The 15036-nt window shown below is 35.8% G+C and overlaps 1 non-coding gene across 1 annotated transcript; it reads left to right on the plus strand.

Moving 5' to 3' along the window:
* The first annotated feature begins 14594 nt into the window (after window positions 1-14594).
* Window positions 14595-14667, plus strand: Trnaa-ggc (transfer RNA alanine (anticodon GGC)). The gene has a single exon. It is a non-coding gene; the product is annotated as a tRNA-Ala (tRNA).
* Window positions 14668-15036: the final 369 nt, after the last annotated feature.

Genomic DNA, 15036 nt, shown 5'->3' on the forward strand with positions numbered 1-15036 from the left:
TGCAGAGGTGAACCTGACAGTGTCACTTTTCCTCTTTAAGTATTTGCTAATGTGTCAGTCACGTTATATCAGAGAAAACATTCAGCATTTGTTTTTGGGGATATTGGCTAACTTCACATAGCATTATCTTCTCCAACTCCATCCATTTACTTACAAATGCCATGATTTTATTCTCTTTTATTGCTGAGTAATATTCCATTGTGTATATATGTCACTTTTTTTATCCATTCATCTACCTAAGGGCATCTAGGTTGGTGCCACAGTTTAGCTATTGTGAATTGTGCTGCTATAAACATTGATGTGGCTGTGTCCCTGTAGTATGCTGTTTTTAAGTCCTTTGGATCTAGACTGAGGAGAGGGTTAGCTGGGTCAAATGGTGGTTCTGTTCCCAGTTTTCCAAGGAATCTCCATACTTCTTTCCAAATTGGCTGCACCAATTTGCAGTCCCACCAGCAATGTATGAGTGTACCTTTTTCCCCACATCCTCGACAACACTTATTGTTGTTTGTCTTCGTAATAGCTGCCATTCTGACAGGAGTAAGATGAAATCTTAGAGTAGTTTTGATTTGTATTTCTCTTATTGCTAGTGATGATGAACATTTTTTCATATATTTGTTAATTGATTGTATATACTTTTCTGAGAAATGTTTGCTCAAGTCCTTGGCCCATTTATTGATTGGGTTTTTTTTTTATATATTTAGCTTTTTGAATTCTTTACATACCCTAGAGATTAATGTGTGAGGGATAAAATTTGCTTCCAAGATGTAGGCTTTCTATTCACCTCACAGATTTTCTTTCTTTCTTTCTTTCTTTCTTTCTTTCTTTCTTTCTTTCTTTCTTTCTTTCCCTCTTTCTTTCTTTCTTTTTGCTGAGAAGAAAATTTTCGTTTGAATCCATCCCATTTATTGATTCTTACTTTTAATTCTTGTACTATAGATGTCTTATTAAGGAAGTTGGGCCTAACCCGACATGATGAAGGTTAGGGCCTGCTTTTTCTCCTATTAGATGCAGAATCTCTGATTTAATTCCTAGGTACTTGATCCACTTTGAGTTGAATTTTCTAGATAGGGCAGAGGGGTGGGAGGGGAAGAGAGGGAACAGGGGGTTAACAATGATGGTGGAATGTGATGGACATCATTATCCAAAGTACATGTATGAAGACGTGAATTGGTGTGAACATACTTTATGTATGTTGTATAATCAGAGGTATAAAAAATTGTGCTCTCAGGCTGGGGTTGTGGCTCAGTGGTAGAGTGCTCACCTAGCATGTGCAAGGCCCTGCGTTCGATCCTCAGCACCACATAAAAATAAATAAATAAAATTAAGATATTGTGTCTAACTATAACTAAAAGATAAATATATTTTAAAATGTGCTGTATATGTGTAATATGAATTTAATGCATCCTGCTGTCATTTATTTTTAAAAAATCACCCTGTATCCCATAAATATGTATAATTACTATGTTAATTAAAAATAAAATTTAAAATGCCTAAAAAATTATTTGCGAATGTGAAAACAACAGGCTGAAAGGATATGCAAAGAATTATAAAAATGGAGCAAAGCTTGTGATAGTCTTATAGGACTAGGAAACAAAATTCATAATTTAGCATCTGCAGAAGAAGAGTAGCCCTTATAACTAATCAAAGCTTTCATATAAGATCTTTGAATAAAAAACTAACTGAAGCAATTCCATCCTCACAGAGATATAAATTCAAATTAGGTTATTCCAAAATAGAATTAAGGTGATTGAAATCTTTAATTTTGGTGCCAGCAAGAGTGGACCATCTCTGGAGGAACATAATGACATTCAGAATCTCTGATTTCTTTAATTTTTTATATACAAAATTGCCCTCAATTAAAAAAAAACAATAATAATACTAGACAAGTGAGAGAATTAGCCAAAAACCAAAAGGGAAAGAAAACAACAATAAAACAAAAAAAGAAGTCAATTAAGCAAACTTTTGGGAGAATCAGTTATTTAATTTATCAGACAAGGTTTGTAAAATAACTTAGATTTACATATTGGAGAATATACAGGATAAGAAAAAGAATTTCAGTAAGAACTTGAATCTGTAAAGGTTATAAACTGGATCCAAGCATGTTGGCAGGGACATGGGAGGCTAAGGTAGGAGAATCACAAGTTTGAGGCCAACTTCAGCAACTTAGCAAGACCCTATCTCATAATTTTAAAAATGGGCTGGGGATTGAGCTCAGAGGTAGAGGGCTGGGTTCAATCTCCAGTTCTTTGGAAAATAAAACAAAACAAACATACAAAATGATAAAACAATAACTGAAGAAGAGAGATAATGAAAGTAAAGCAATATTTGAAGAGATAATGTATGAAAACACTCTAATAATGAAAATAATAAAAAATTAAAATGAAAAATAATAAACCAGATTAAAAAATACTATAAAACCAAACGGAACAAGTAGAAACAAAATGAGTAGAACAAAGAAAATAGGGAAAATTTAAAAGCACTCAGAAATAAGAAACATTACTTTCAAATGAAAAATAATAAAACAGATGACTGATCAATAGAAATGATGAAAGTTAGAGGGAAATAGGATATGTTTAAGATATTTAAAGACCTAGAATTCCTAATTCATCAAAAATGTTCAAAAGTGAAGGCAAAACCAAGACTTTAGAGAACAAACACCTAAAGACACTAGAACACATACCTGTACCAACACAAATTTTGAAGGGAAGTTTTCAGGCAGAAGTAAAATGATCCCAAATAGAATCAAGTAAATATGGCAAAAAATGAACAGCAATTGAAAGGCTCAATATTTAGGCAAATATAAATAGATATAGACCCTGTGTGAAAAATTGGAAAGTTACTGGTAAAGAAGAATTAAATAGGAGGACTTGATTTATCAGACATCGGAAATTATTGTAATGCAAATGATAACTAAGAAATGTGGTACTGTTGCAGGACAGACAAGTAGATGAATGAAATAAAGACCTATACAGAGAAACTCAAAAGATGACTGAGTGGGCAATGTACATCAGTGCATAAAAATGGACTATTAGTAAATACTGCTAAGAAGATAAATTATCCATTCACAAAGTAATACAGATTCCTACCTTACAGTGAATATCAACTCAGGTAGATATTTAGATACATTTAAATTTGGGAGGCAAAACTATAAAGTTTTGAGAAGAATTTATTGGAGCACGTTTTAATAATGTTAGGGGAAAGAAGAATTTCTTAAATAAGACCCAGAAAAGGAAAACATTAATAAGTTATTGTTAAAATTAAGAACTTCTACTCCTAAAAGTGGACCATAAAGAGGGTAAAAAGTATAAGATTTAAGCTTTGAAAATAAATTTTTAATAGATAAAACTGACAAAGGAGCATATAAATCTAGAAGTAATAAACACTTCCAATAGTCAATAGGAAAAATACAATAGAAAAATGGTCATAAGAGGGAAGACAGGGAAATGGTAGGGAATGATATTGGTCCAAATTATATTGTTACACGTGTGCATCCTAGTATACAACTATCATGCATCAATAAAAACGTGGAAACAATGTAGAGAAAAAAAATAAAAGAAACAAATGCCACAGCAAAAGATGATCAATCACAGTAACCAGTACAATGCAAAATAAACAAGGAGATACCATTTCATATCTAGTCATGGGCAAACCGTTTTAAAGAAAGTGGATCCTCCATCCTCCCACACACTGCTGGTGGGGGTGTTAGTTGATGCACTCACTGTGACTTTGTTCACTACAGGCTAACACGTTCAGATCCTACAAGCTACCAATTCTTATCTGAGATAGATATCCCAGAGAACCTCATATACATGTACATCTCAAAGTACAAATGAGAGTTCGTGATACCAAAAAAAAAAAAAAAAAAAAAAAAGAAGAAGAAGAAAAGAAAAGAAAAACAAATGGAAGTCATACAAAGTCATCAATGATATCATGGATTTTTAAAATGGGGTTTTATTATAGAATACTGCATAGCACTTAAAATAAGTGAGTTGTAGCTGTGCATGTGAAAATGGATTAATCTGAAAAACAGGACTGCAAATTGGTGCAACCACTTTGGAAAGCAGTATGGAGATTCTTCAGGAAACTTGGAATGGAACCACCATTTGACCCAACTATTCCATTCCTCGGTCTATATCCAAAGGACTTAAAATCAGCATACTATAGTAATGCAGTGACATCAATGTTTTTAGCAGCACAATTCACAATAGCTAAACTGTGGAAGCCCTTCAATAGATGAATGGATAAAGAAACGGTGGTATATATACACAATGGAATATTACTCATCATTAAAAGAGAATAAAATTATGGCATGCAGATAAATGGATGGAGTTGGAAAATATTATACTATGCAAAGTAAGCCTCTCCCCAAAAAATAAAGGCCAAATGTTTTCTCTAATTAGTGGAGGCTGATCCATGATGGGGGTGGGGGTATGTGTGGGAAGAATGGAGAAAGTTTGGATTGTGTAAAGGGCAGGGTGGAGGGGTGTCATGGGGGTAGGAGAGATGGTAGAATGAGATGGACATCATGACCCTAGGTACATGTATGATTGCATGATTGGTGCATCTCTACATCGTGTAATTCTCAACCAGAGAATTGAAATGTAGTGCTCCATTTGTGAACGATGAATTGAAATGCATTCTGCTGTCATGTATAACTAAGTAGAACAAATTTTTTTTTTAAAAAAGTGTTTAATATTAGCTAATCAGAAAAACAAGAAAGAAGCAACTTTTACAAACCAAATAATTCATTTATAAAGTTCATAAGCAGGAAAAATTAACATGTTGTTTATAGATGCAGGTTTAAGTGGTATAATTACAATGCAAAGCAAGTGAATTATTGGCAAAGAATTCATCAGGGTAGTTGTCTTTGGCGCTAGAAAAGAAGGCCTTTGTGATGGGTACTCCAGCACTTTGGAGCCTGGTTGTGTTCTAAGTCTCAGTGGCAAGCATGTGGGTGTTATTATTTCTCTGTGGAGTGTTGGTATACATTTATTTTCACTTCTCTTGTATGATACATTTCAACAGAAGAGCAGAAAGAGCACGAAAGAAATTGTCCTTGAATTCTATTGAGCAGTTCATGGATTCCAAAGCAGAATTATTCACATTCCTTACATTCACTGGGGCTGGGTTTGCTGAACTCTGACTCCCTGAAGCCACAGAGCACACATGCTGGATTAACATACTTCTGAGCTGGGAATTTCCCCCTACCATTACAAGAACCCAAAAGGAGGACAGAAGATGCTCTTTGCCACACCCCTTGAACACTTTTGACAAATAGAGGGATAAAGAAGAATGAGATAATTGAAGATCTGAGGAAAGAAGGACTGTATTAGCCCAAGAGACAATGCAGAAAAATTTAAAAATTGGCATTGGGAATTTCATAAGAAATTATTTGGTTGAGGATAATAAACAATAATGTGCATGATTATGATGCAAAGGAGCATGCAAACTCTGTTGCTTTGTTTTGCTCTGATCTTCTGATTTTCTTCTATTAGTTTAAGTTGACCTTCAACAATCCATTGTTTAGAGTTTCCCCTTTCAGTTTTAAATGCTGCTTTTCAAATCAGTGTGCAAGCTATTTTGTGTTTGCTAAATTATGAAGCAGGTTCATAAGCAATGCATATGTTTGTCCTGAGCTGGGAATTATAATGAAACTGTCTGTACTTCCTGTATTCATGAAATAATGGATAAGGATAATTTTTAAGAAATTAAAATAGAAAACCAAGATAACAAATGGCAAGAAGCAGAAGCTTCCTTCCACAATCTGGCTTTAAAGTTCTCTTCCTCTAACAACTTTTTCAATTCGCTACTGTATTATAACTCTCAGAACCAGCTTTGCTCCTTTATCACTTCAAAATCATAGTTTTCTTTCAGTTCATCTCTTGGATTCCAAATGACTTTTTATTCCCACACAATTGTTACCATCGTCTTGTTCAAACACTGTTGTAAAACTCAGCAGAGTTCTCGAGAATAAGAGGAATGAAAAATCTGGACCTCAAGGATTGTACATGATACATGAAAGAAAAGCCTTTGTGATCCTGGCCCTGCAACTGGAGAATCTGAGAGATGATATATACCAAAGTCCTTTCCTGTCTCTCTGAAGAGAATCTTCTGACTTCAGTTTCTAACTCAACCCTTGCAGGAACAGGGAGCTTAACAACTGTGATGCTGTTAAAATTGTAAGGAATTTCTTCCTCTGGTGAGTATCATAGCTGGGTTAGCTCTAACCTCAAGGAGACTAATTCCTCAAATATTTAAAATAGTGTCTTATTTCAAGACATGTCTCCAGAAAGTTTTCTCTTCTAAATGTCAGCTATTACTACTTCTGATGCCCATCCTTCCATTATGTTTTCAGACTTTGTAGACATAGTTTCAAACTAGGCCAATGCCCCTTCTTTGGAGGTCTGGCTCCAATATAGCAGCATCCTTTCTAAAGCAAGGAGCTCAAACTGAGCACCAGACTCCAGATGCAGCCCCCAATCCTGGGGAGCACTAGGCAGTTTATTTCCTCTTTTACATTTTTTTTAAGTTTTGGTAGAAGCTAAATGACACAGAAATGTCATATAAAAATAATAAGGGATTAGCATTAAGACCCCACTGGAGCTAAGTGCCCTAAGGGTGTTGATCATAAAGTTACCACAGTTTACCAGACATCCATCCAAGATGTTAAATGAAATACCCCTGAACCCCAAGGGGATGAGGAGGAGCCTGAGGAGCCTAAGGAGCTAGGGCTACTCCCTTTTTCCCTCATCCCAAGTCATCTTGTCTCTGCTTCTCTCTGAAGGTCTGTCTTGCTCCTCCTCTTCTCTGGGCAAAGCGCCTTTTTTTTTTTTTTTTTTTTTTTTTTTTTTTTTTTTTTTTTTTAATATTTATTTTTTAGTTCTCGGCGGACACAACATCTTTGTTGGTATGTGGTGCTGAGGATCGAACCCGGGCCGCACGCATGCCAGGCGAGCGCGCTACCGCTGAGCCACATCTCCAGCCCCACAAAGCGCCTTTGCATGCAGGACATTTATGGGTTTTTTATACCATTGGTTTGCCTGTGTTCCATTGTGCCGTGAAACCAACCTACTGCAAACTCCATACAACCTTTCATCTTGCATGTCTTCATCCCCATCCCCATCCTGCTTAGTGTCTCTTCAACTTGAATGTCCACAAAGTTACCTGGGGGATTTTGTTAAAATTCAAATCATGGCTCAACAGATGCACAGGGAAAGTCAACATTTTTAACAAGCTCCCTGCTGACATGGATGCTGCCTGTCTACAGGTCACACTGAATAGAAAATGAATCAGGCTGCAGCTCATTCACTTTCCCAGCTTCCCAATGCCAACTTCCCGGGAAGAGCAATTTTACTCTCTTGGTCCAGCTGTTGGATTGAATTACCCTGGATTGGGTTGTTTTCTTGGTCCAACTAGCCATTGGCAGAGGAAAAAAGGTACCTGACACATGGACACCTTGATGGGCCCTTTTGGCAAGAGCTGTGGGTAGATTGAGTAGTTGAAAATCTAAAATACCCCTACAACTGGGGTCACTTCTCAATTATTTTTATATAAATGGCTCATAAACCAAATTTTGTGCATCTTACGTTTGTGCAGTTTTTCTGATGGGAAAAGCCAAAATATAATTGGTATGGTTCTGATTGCTTTTGAGCCCTATTTACACTGTGAAGTTAAACCTGTTTCTGATGTTTGTGCTAACCCTGCCTGTGCCCATCAAATTAAAATATTCCAGAAAAGAAAATATTATAAATTATCCTCTGAAAGACAGGTTTTCATATTTTATTTATTTCATTTCATTTATTTCTTTTTGGAGATTGAATCCGGGAGCACTTTGCCACTGAACTACATCCACAGTCCTTTTAATTGTTTTATTTTGTGACAGGTTCTTGCTAAGTTGCTAAGGCTGGCCTGGAACTTGCAATCCTTCTGCCTCAGGAGATCACAGGCTTGCTGGGATCACAGGCATACAACACGGCACCAGCACACATATTCATATCTAAAATTCTGTTCTTCTGTCATTCCAATGAGGTTTTGGAGTAAAGGAAAGTCTTGCTCTCCGTCAGCTGTTCTAAAGAAGGAATAATTTATATTGCTTTTCTTCTTTTTTTTTAGACTCTGTTTCAGACCCTAAATTCGGGGATAGCCAGTCTTCACTTATATGAAATTTGCAATTATTATGGTCAAATAACTCTTTTCAAGAGCTTCTCCAGGTGGGCAAGTATGGCCCTTTGTGGAGTCAGTGGAGTGATTTCCAAGTTGTGCACTTCATATCTATGAGGTGACATTGGAGACATTCATACTAATATCTCTACCCTCCATCATCCCTGCCACCCCCACCAGCCATGTAGGATGCTGACTTCCTCAGTATGCTGGGACTGAGGGCAACACTTTACTTTTACTCATTGATTTAGATACTCTCCCCTCCTGACACCAATTGGCTCCAAAGTTTTGTAATTTCAAGTACATAGGTAGTTTCTAAGGAGAGAAGTACTTGAAGGAGAGTGCAATGCAGAGCAAATGACAGGGATGAATGATGCAGGATAATGAGCAAGTTCTCTGGGGAACTTGCATTTGGGGAAGGTAAAGTGATTCTGCTTGGAGAGCTTAGGAAGAAATCCTATAGCAATTCATTTCCACCCTGGATTGTTGGGGTTGGTTCTATTGTGCATTCACTTTTATTTTTTTCAACTAGTCCTGAAAAAATCATGTGATCCATTTGGGGTTTGCAAGAGGGCTTCCATAATTCAGAGTTCTGGCACACTCATTTAATCAGAAACTTGGCTGTTTTTTCTTCTCTTTATTTTGTCAATTAAGGCCTAGCCACAATGGATAGATTCATTCTGGATGTAAAGAAAATCAAAGTACTCTCAGAGATTTGTTGGGCCAAGGAGACATTCACATGGGACCACTTTAGAGATCAATTTCCAAGCCTCATGAAAAATAAATGGCAGTGTCCTTGTGTGAGTCTGTTAGCATCTGTACTCTGCATTATGCATGACCCTCACCATGTTTGTGGTGCATCTATTCATCCCACTGTTCAACAAGGATTTTCCATTTTTGCCAAATAGTAGATATCAAGATCAAGTACGTTGTTGCTCACTCTGGTTTTCTTGGCAGGAGTGTCTCTGTAGTTTTCTTTTTCTTTCTTAAGCCATCTATAAGTAATCTTTGTTTGGTATAACCACAGAGGTTAGGCCTATTCCCTTAAGGGGTACTTTTGGAGGCTTATAAAATTTCTCTAGTCTTAATATTTGCTTGATATTTTTTCTTTCTAAATCACTGTCCTTTTTTAAAAAAATTCAAATGTCATCACTTGTCTGTTGAAAGTAATTAATAACTAGAACTCTGATGTAGATGTTACAAGAAAGCAACATCAACAATAACAACCGAGACAGAAAACAAAAAAACACCCAAAGATCAGATTCCTCCTCTTTGTTAGCTTATACATAGTACCAGATATGCAGACAACATTGCAGGATCTTTTTAAAACAGCAATTTATTTATTTTAATGATATAATTTGTAGAATGGAAGCTTGCATTTGAATTAGAGTTCCAATAAACAGGCATAATATTTGCCTAATTAGGGAGATTTCTGCATTTTATAGGCCCTGAATTTTTGGATAACATAGCAGATAGAAAGTCCATGTGCCATTTTTCTTTTCTTCCAGATTTAATCTATGATAATAGCTATTCAATCTCTTCCAGACTGCTGAATATTTGTCTTTATGGCATTTTTTGTTCTTGGTCAAGACAATAATTGCCATTGCTAATTTTTTTTTTTTCATTTTGTTTATTCAGTTTGTACTCCAAATCTCCTATTCTAATTTGTTTTCTATGGCTTGCTCTGCTGCTCCTAGATTGCTCAATTTGTTCCCATTAAGGACTGCTTAAATCTTGTGAATAGCAGTCATTAATTTAACAGAAAAAAATATTTTGGTCCAAATCACTATCGGTTTGAGTTGTCACTAGATTTAAAGATATGATAACTGCAAACAACTGAGCCTTTCCTACTGGACTTGGTGTCTTTGGCAATGGTATAAGTGGCAGCACTTGGGAAACTTACAAAGTTCTACAGAACTTTACATTGTCAGCTTTTTTCCACCATGCTCTTAAATTGGAGACATATTTGTGCAGTGACCAAGACCTCCAGAAGCCAAATCCCTCTTTTCCTAAAGAACAACTTTCGTGATGAAGAATAGAGCTCATTTACAAATTCTAGTCAGTTGTTTCTTTGTTTCAGAAAAAGCTTGGAATTGAGACAAATTGGAGGAAATATATAATTTTTGACGGGAAAAGCTGAGAGAAGGATAGGAACTACATTTTTTTTTCCTTCAGCTTTATGGGCTTGCATAGAGCTGGGATAATATTCATTTGCAACTCTAGACATCAAGGAAAGGAAATGTCTGCTATGGCCTGGTCTGCAGGCTGCAAGTATGGACTACCACAGGTGGTGGGCAGAGCTTTTAAGTGGTGCCCATATGAACAGTTCATCTTAGTGGGTAAGTGTTTATTTTTCATCCAATATTTTATTATAAAAATTTTCAAAATACTGTCAAGTGGAAAGAATTTTACAGTAAATACCCATAAAACCATTTAGATCCTACCATTAACATTTTATTATATCATATCTCCTCTCTGCTCCTTGATTAAATTGTCAGTCTGTCTTAGTTTTAATGCAATTTATGGTAAATTGCAGATGACAATAATATGCCTCCAAAATATGTCAGCATGCAAATCGTTAATGAAGAGTTTGATATTTGTTTATAATTTTTATTTCAGAGTAAAATTTACTGAGTTTGACAAAATGGATACATACACTTTGTTGTGTAAGTCTTCTTTCACTCAATCTGATTTCTTTCTCCATCCCTATTGTTCTATACACCAGTATGCAATCATTTTTATTGCTAAGTAATAGTCCATTATGTAAATATGGCACAGTTTTTTTCATTATCTGGTATGTTTTTAGTTTCAAGCTATTATTTTAATTAATTAATTAATTATAATTAATTTAGTAATTAATAATTAATTAATTTTATTAATTATAAATTAATAGAGCTGCTGTGAACATTTTAATTCTTTTTTAAAGCAATATCTTTATTTTATTTTTATGTGGTGCTGAGGATCGAACCCAGTGCCTCACGCATGCTAGGCGAGTACTCTACCTCTGAGCCACCTCCCCAGCCCCCATTTTAATTCTTTAGATAGAACTGTAATTGTAGGGTCATAGGATATGTGTACATTTTCAGCTAAAAATCTATATATAGTATTATTTTTATTAGAGCATTATAATTATACAAAGTAGTTGGGTTCGTTTAGGCAAAATCATACATGCAAAGTATTTGATTTCAACCCCCATTCCACCTTTTCCTCCCCTCCTCGCCCCTATATATAATGATTTTGTTAAATTTATTCCATATTTCCTCCCCTTTCCCTTCCTTCCTCTCTGGCTCCCTCTCTTCTCCTCCTTCTATTTTACTGGTCTTCCCTATATATTTATGATATCTGATCCCCCCCTGGATGATCTTCTTTCCCTTATCTTGCTCTAGTTTTCACATGAGAGAAAATACCCCATCCTTCATTTTCTTGGACTGAATTATTTCACTTAGCCTGGTATTCTCCATTTCCATCCATTTACTGGTAAATGCCATTATTTCATTCTTTTATATGACTTGAGTAAAACTCCATTTTATGTGTATACCACTTTTTCTTGATCCATTCATATTGGCAGGCACGGGGCTGATATCATAATTAGGCTATTGTGAATTGTGTTGTAATAAATGCTGAGTTGGCTGTATTGCTATAGTATGCTGATTTTAGTTCCTTTGGATAAATATCAGGGAGTGGTATAGCTGGGTCATAGGGTGGTTCCATTCCTAGTTTTTTTGAGGAATCTCATACTGCCTTCTGGAGTTGTTATACTAGTTTCCAGTCCCAACAACAATGTAAGAGTATACCTTCCCCCACATCCTTGCCAGCATTTATTATTGTGTTCTTTTTTTAATTTTTTTTTTAGTTGTCAATGGACCTTTATTTTATTTATTTATATGCAGTGCTAAGAATCGCGCCCAGTGCCTCACACATTCTAGGCATGTGCTCTACCACTGAGCTACAACCCCAGCCCCTATTATTTTGTTCTTAATAATTGCCATTCTGATGGTATAATGTGAAATCTTAGTATAGTTTTGATTTGCAAATCCCTGATTGCTTGAGATGTTGAAAATTTTTTCATATATTTGTTGGCCATTTGTGTTTCTTCTTTTTGAAAAATTTCTGTTTAGTTCTTTTGCCCATTTATTTATTGGGCCATTTTGGGGTTTTTTTGTTTGTTTTATTTGCTTCCCCACCCCGAATTGAGTTTTTGAGTTCTTTATATATTAATCCCTTGTCAAAGGAGTTGTTGACAAATATATTTTCTGATTCTGTAGGCTTTGTCTTCATGCTCTTGATCATTTTCTTTGTTGTGCAGAAACTTTTAAATTTGATGGCATACCACTTATTGGTTCTTGTTTTATTTCTGGTCCTTTAGGGGTCTCATTGAGGAAGTTGGTGCCTGCATCTATATGATGGAGAGTTGACCTTATGTTTTCTCCTACCAGTTGCAAGGTTTTTGGTCTAATTCCTAAGTATTTGATTTATCTTGATTTAATTTTCTTGCAGGGTGAGAGACAGGGATCTAATTTCATTCTTTTACATATAGGTATCCAGTTTTCCCAGCACTATTTGTTGAAAAAATTGTCTTTTCTTCAACATATATTTTTGGCACATTTGTCAAGTATGATGTGGCTGTAAGTGTGTATTTGTGTCTTCTATTCCATTGGTTATGTCTACTTAGATGCCAACACCATGCTATTTTGTTACCATAGTACTGTACTAAAATTTGTGCATCACTTTTCTTGCTTAGAATTGCTTTGGCTAATCTGGGTCTCTTATTCTTCCAAATGATTTTAAGGACTGGTTCTGTAGTTCTGTGAAGAATGTCATTGGTGTTTTGATGGGGATTACATTGAATCTGTATATTGCTTTTGGTAGTATGGCCATTTTGACAATATTAATTCTACCAATCCAAAAACATGGGAGGTTTTCGTTAATTTCATCTTCTGAGATTTTCTTTTTTTCTTCAGTGTTTCATAGTTTTCATTATAAAGAGCTTTCATTTTCTTGATTAGATTAACTCCCAGAATGTGTTTCCCCCTTGAGGTTATTATAAAAGAGGTGGCTTTCCTGATTTCTTTCTCTAGTAATCTTCTGGTAGAATTCTTTGGGTCTTCTAGATATATGATTATGGTCAGTAAAGAGAGGTAATTTGACTTCATCTTTTCCTACCTGTAGGATACTTGGGATACTTGTATTTTTTTAATTTCATGAGAAAAAGAATTATTTCTAAAATAGTCGTATCACTTTATATTCCCACTAATAATTTATGAGAGGTTCAGTTGTCCTGCACAGTCTTTAATTTTATCAATTTGTTGATGAGAGTGGGTTTTCATTATGGTTAATTTGCATATCTCAGGTGTTTTATTTTTAATATCACTTAGAAAAAATACCATTAGAATAGCAAGTCCATGGTTGCAGGGCAGACTAAAACATGAATCAATTTAAGATAGTTAAATTAAAATACCAGATAACTAATAGAGGTGGCTTATGGATATCACAAAATTTGTGGAAGTGGTCTATAAATATGTGAAGTTTGAAAAATGATTTTACAGAGGAGGCAAATTCTCCAAACTTCCTCTATTCCCATGTGGATTGTTTTTGACCAAATGAAAAAAAAATTAATGGGAAAATATCTTTTAAATTCTTATTTACCATCACTCACTACAGGGTCATTAATCTGAGATTAGGATGCTATGTATTAAAAGGGAAAATCCTTAGACCAACAATGTCAAGTAGAGTGTATTTGACTTCAGAAAAACAAAGCGAAACAAAATAAAAAGGATTTGTGACTCAGGCAGCCTTCAGAGCCAGAACAGCTTCTGAGAAACATGATCTGATAACATTTATTGGAAGTGGAATTGAAGTATAGAGACAGCTTAACTGGTTACAGCTTACTTGATTAATTGGTTACAGGGCCTCTTGCAGTTAACTAAAGCTGGGTCACTGTGATTAAACTCTATATTGGTTTAGTCTGTTGGGCCAGTGTCAGAACCTAATCCAACTCAATGGCCTCTTATACATTTAATATACGTAAGCCCAAGGAGAAAAATATTTCAGTTATTACCCCTGCTGTTGAGAACAGGCTTCAAACATGTCATTGTATAAAACTCAAAGAGTATGATTTTACAAAGTCAGACTAGCAAGGTGGAAATTTGTGTAAGTTTTGTAGTCAGCCTGCTGGGTTTGATCCTTGGCTTCACCACTTACTAGTCAGTGGCCGTGGCAAACTACTACTCTGTGCTTCTGTTTCCTCATCTACAAGATATGACTAATGACAGTATCCATTTGGGTAAAAATGTGTCAACAGCACACAGTAATCAGCACTGAATTCAGGAGTGAGCTACTACTTTTATTGTTGTGGGATAACCAATCAGGGCCAACACATCCAACCAAGGAAATAGACACGGGAATCAATACCTCCAAAAGGCAGAAAGGGGGCTGGGGATGTAGCTCAGTTGGTAGAATGTTTGCCTGGCATGCACAATGCCCTGGGTTCAATCCCCAGCACCACCACCAAAAAAAAAAAAAACAGAAAGACTTGCAGCTTCTGGAATGGGCAGATATCATTTTCCCTTTCTCCTAATGTAGCAACTTGCTCTTCCTCTGGGCAACAACAGCCCTTCCCAGTTCTCAGTGTGAGGCTGACCCTATTTCTTGGCCATGTGATCTGGGTCTGGCCAATCAGTGTTTCCCATCACATTCTCTTTGGTCCAGAGATGGACACTTGATCTCAGTCAGAATAATCATACTCAATCATGGGAATTCTGCTGGAGCTATTGAGAAAGACTACCTCCCTTTCTTTCTGCTAGAGTTACTAAGCTGATAAGACATAATGATGCTGCTACTGGGAGCCATTTTGCGTCCTCTGGGGAGAGTCTGTCT

The sequence above is a fragment of the Urocitellus parryii genome, chromosome 10 (genome assembly GCF_045843805.1).
Source record: "Urocitellus parryii isolate mUroPar1 chromosome 10, mUroPar1.hap1, whole genome shotgun sequence".
Classification (NCBI taxonomy): domain Eukaryota; kingdom Metazoa; phylum Chordata; class Mammalia; order Rodentia; family Sciuridae; genus Urocitellus; species Urocitellus parryii.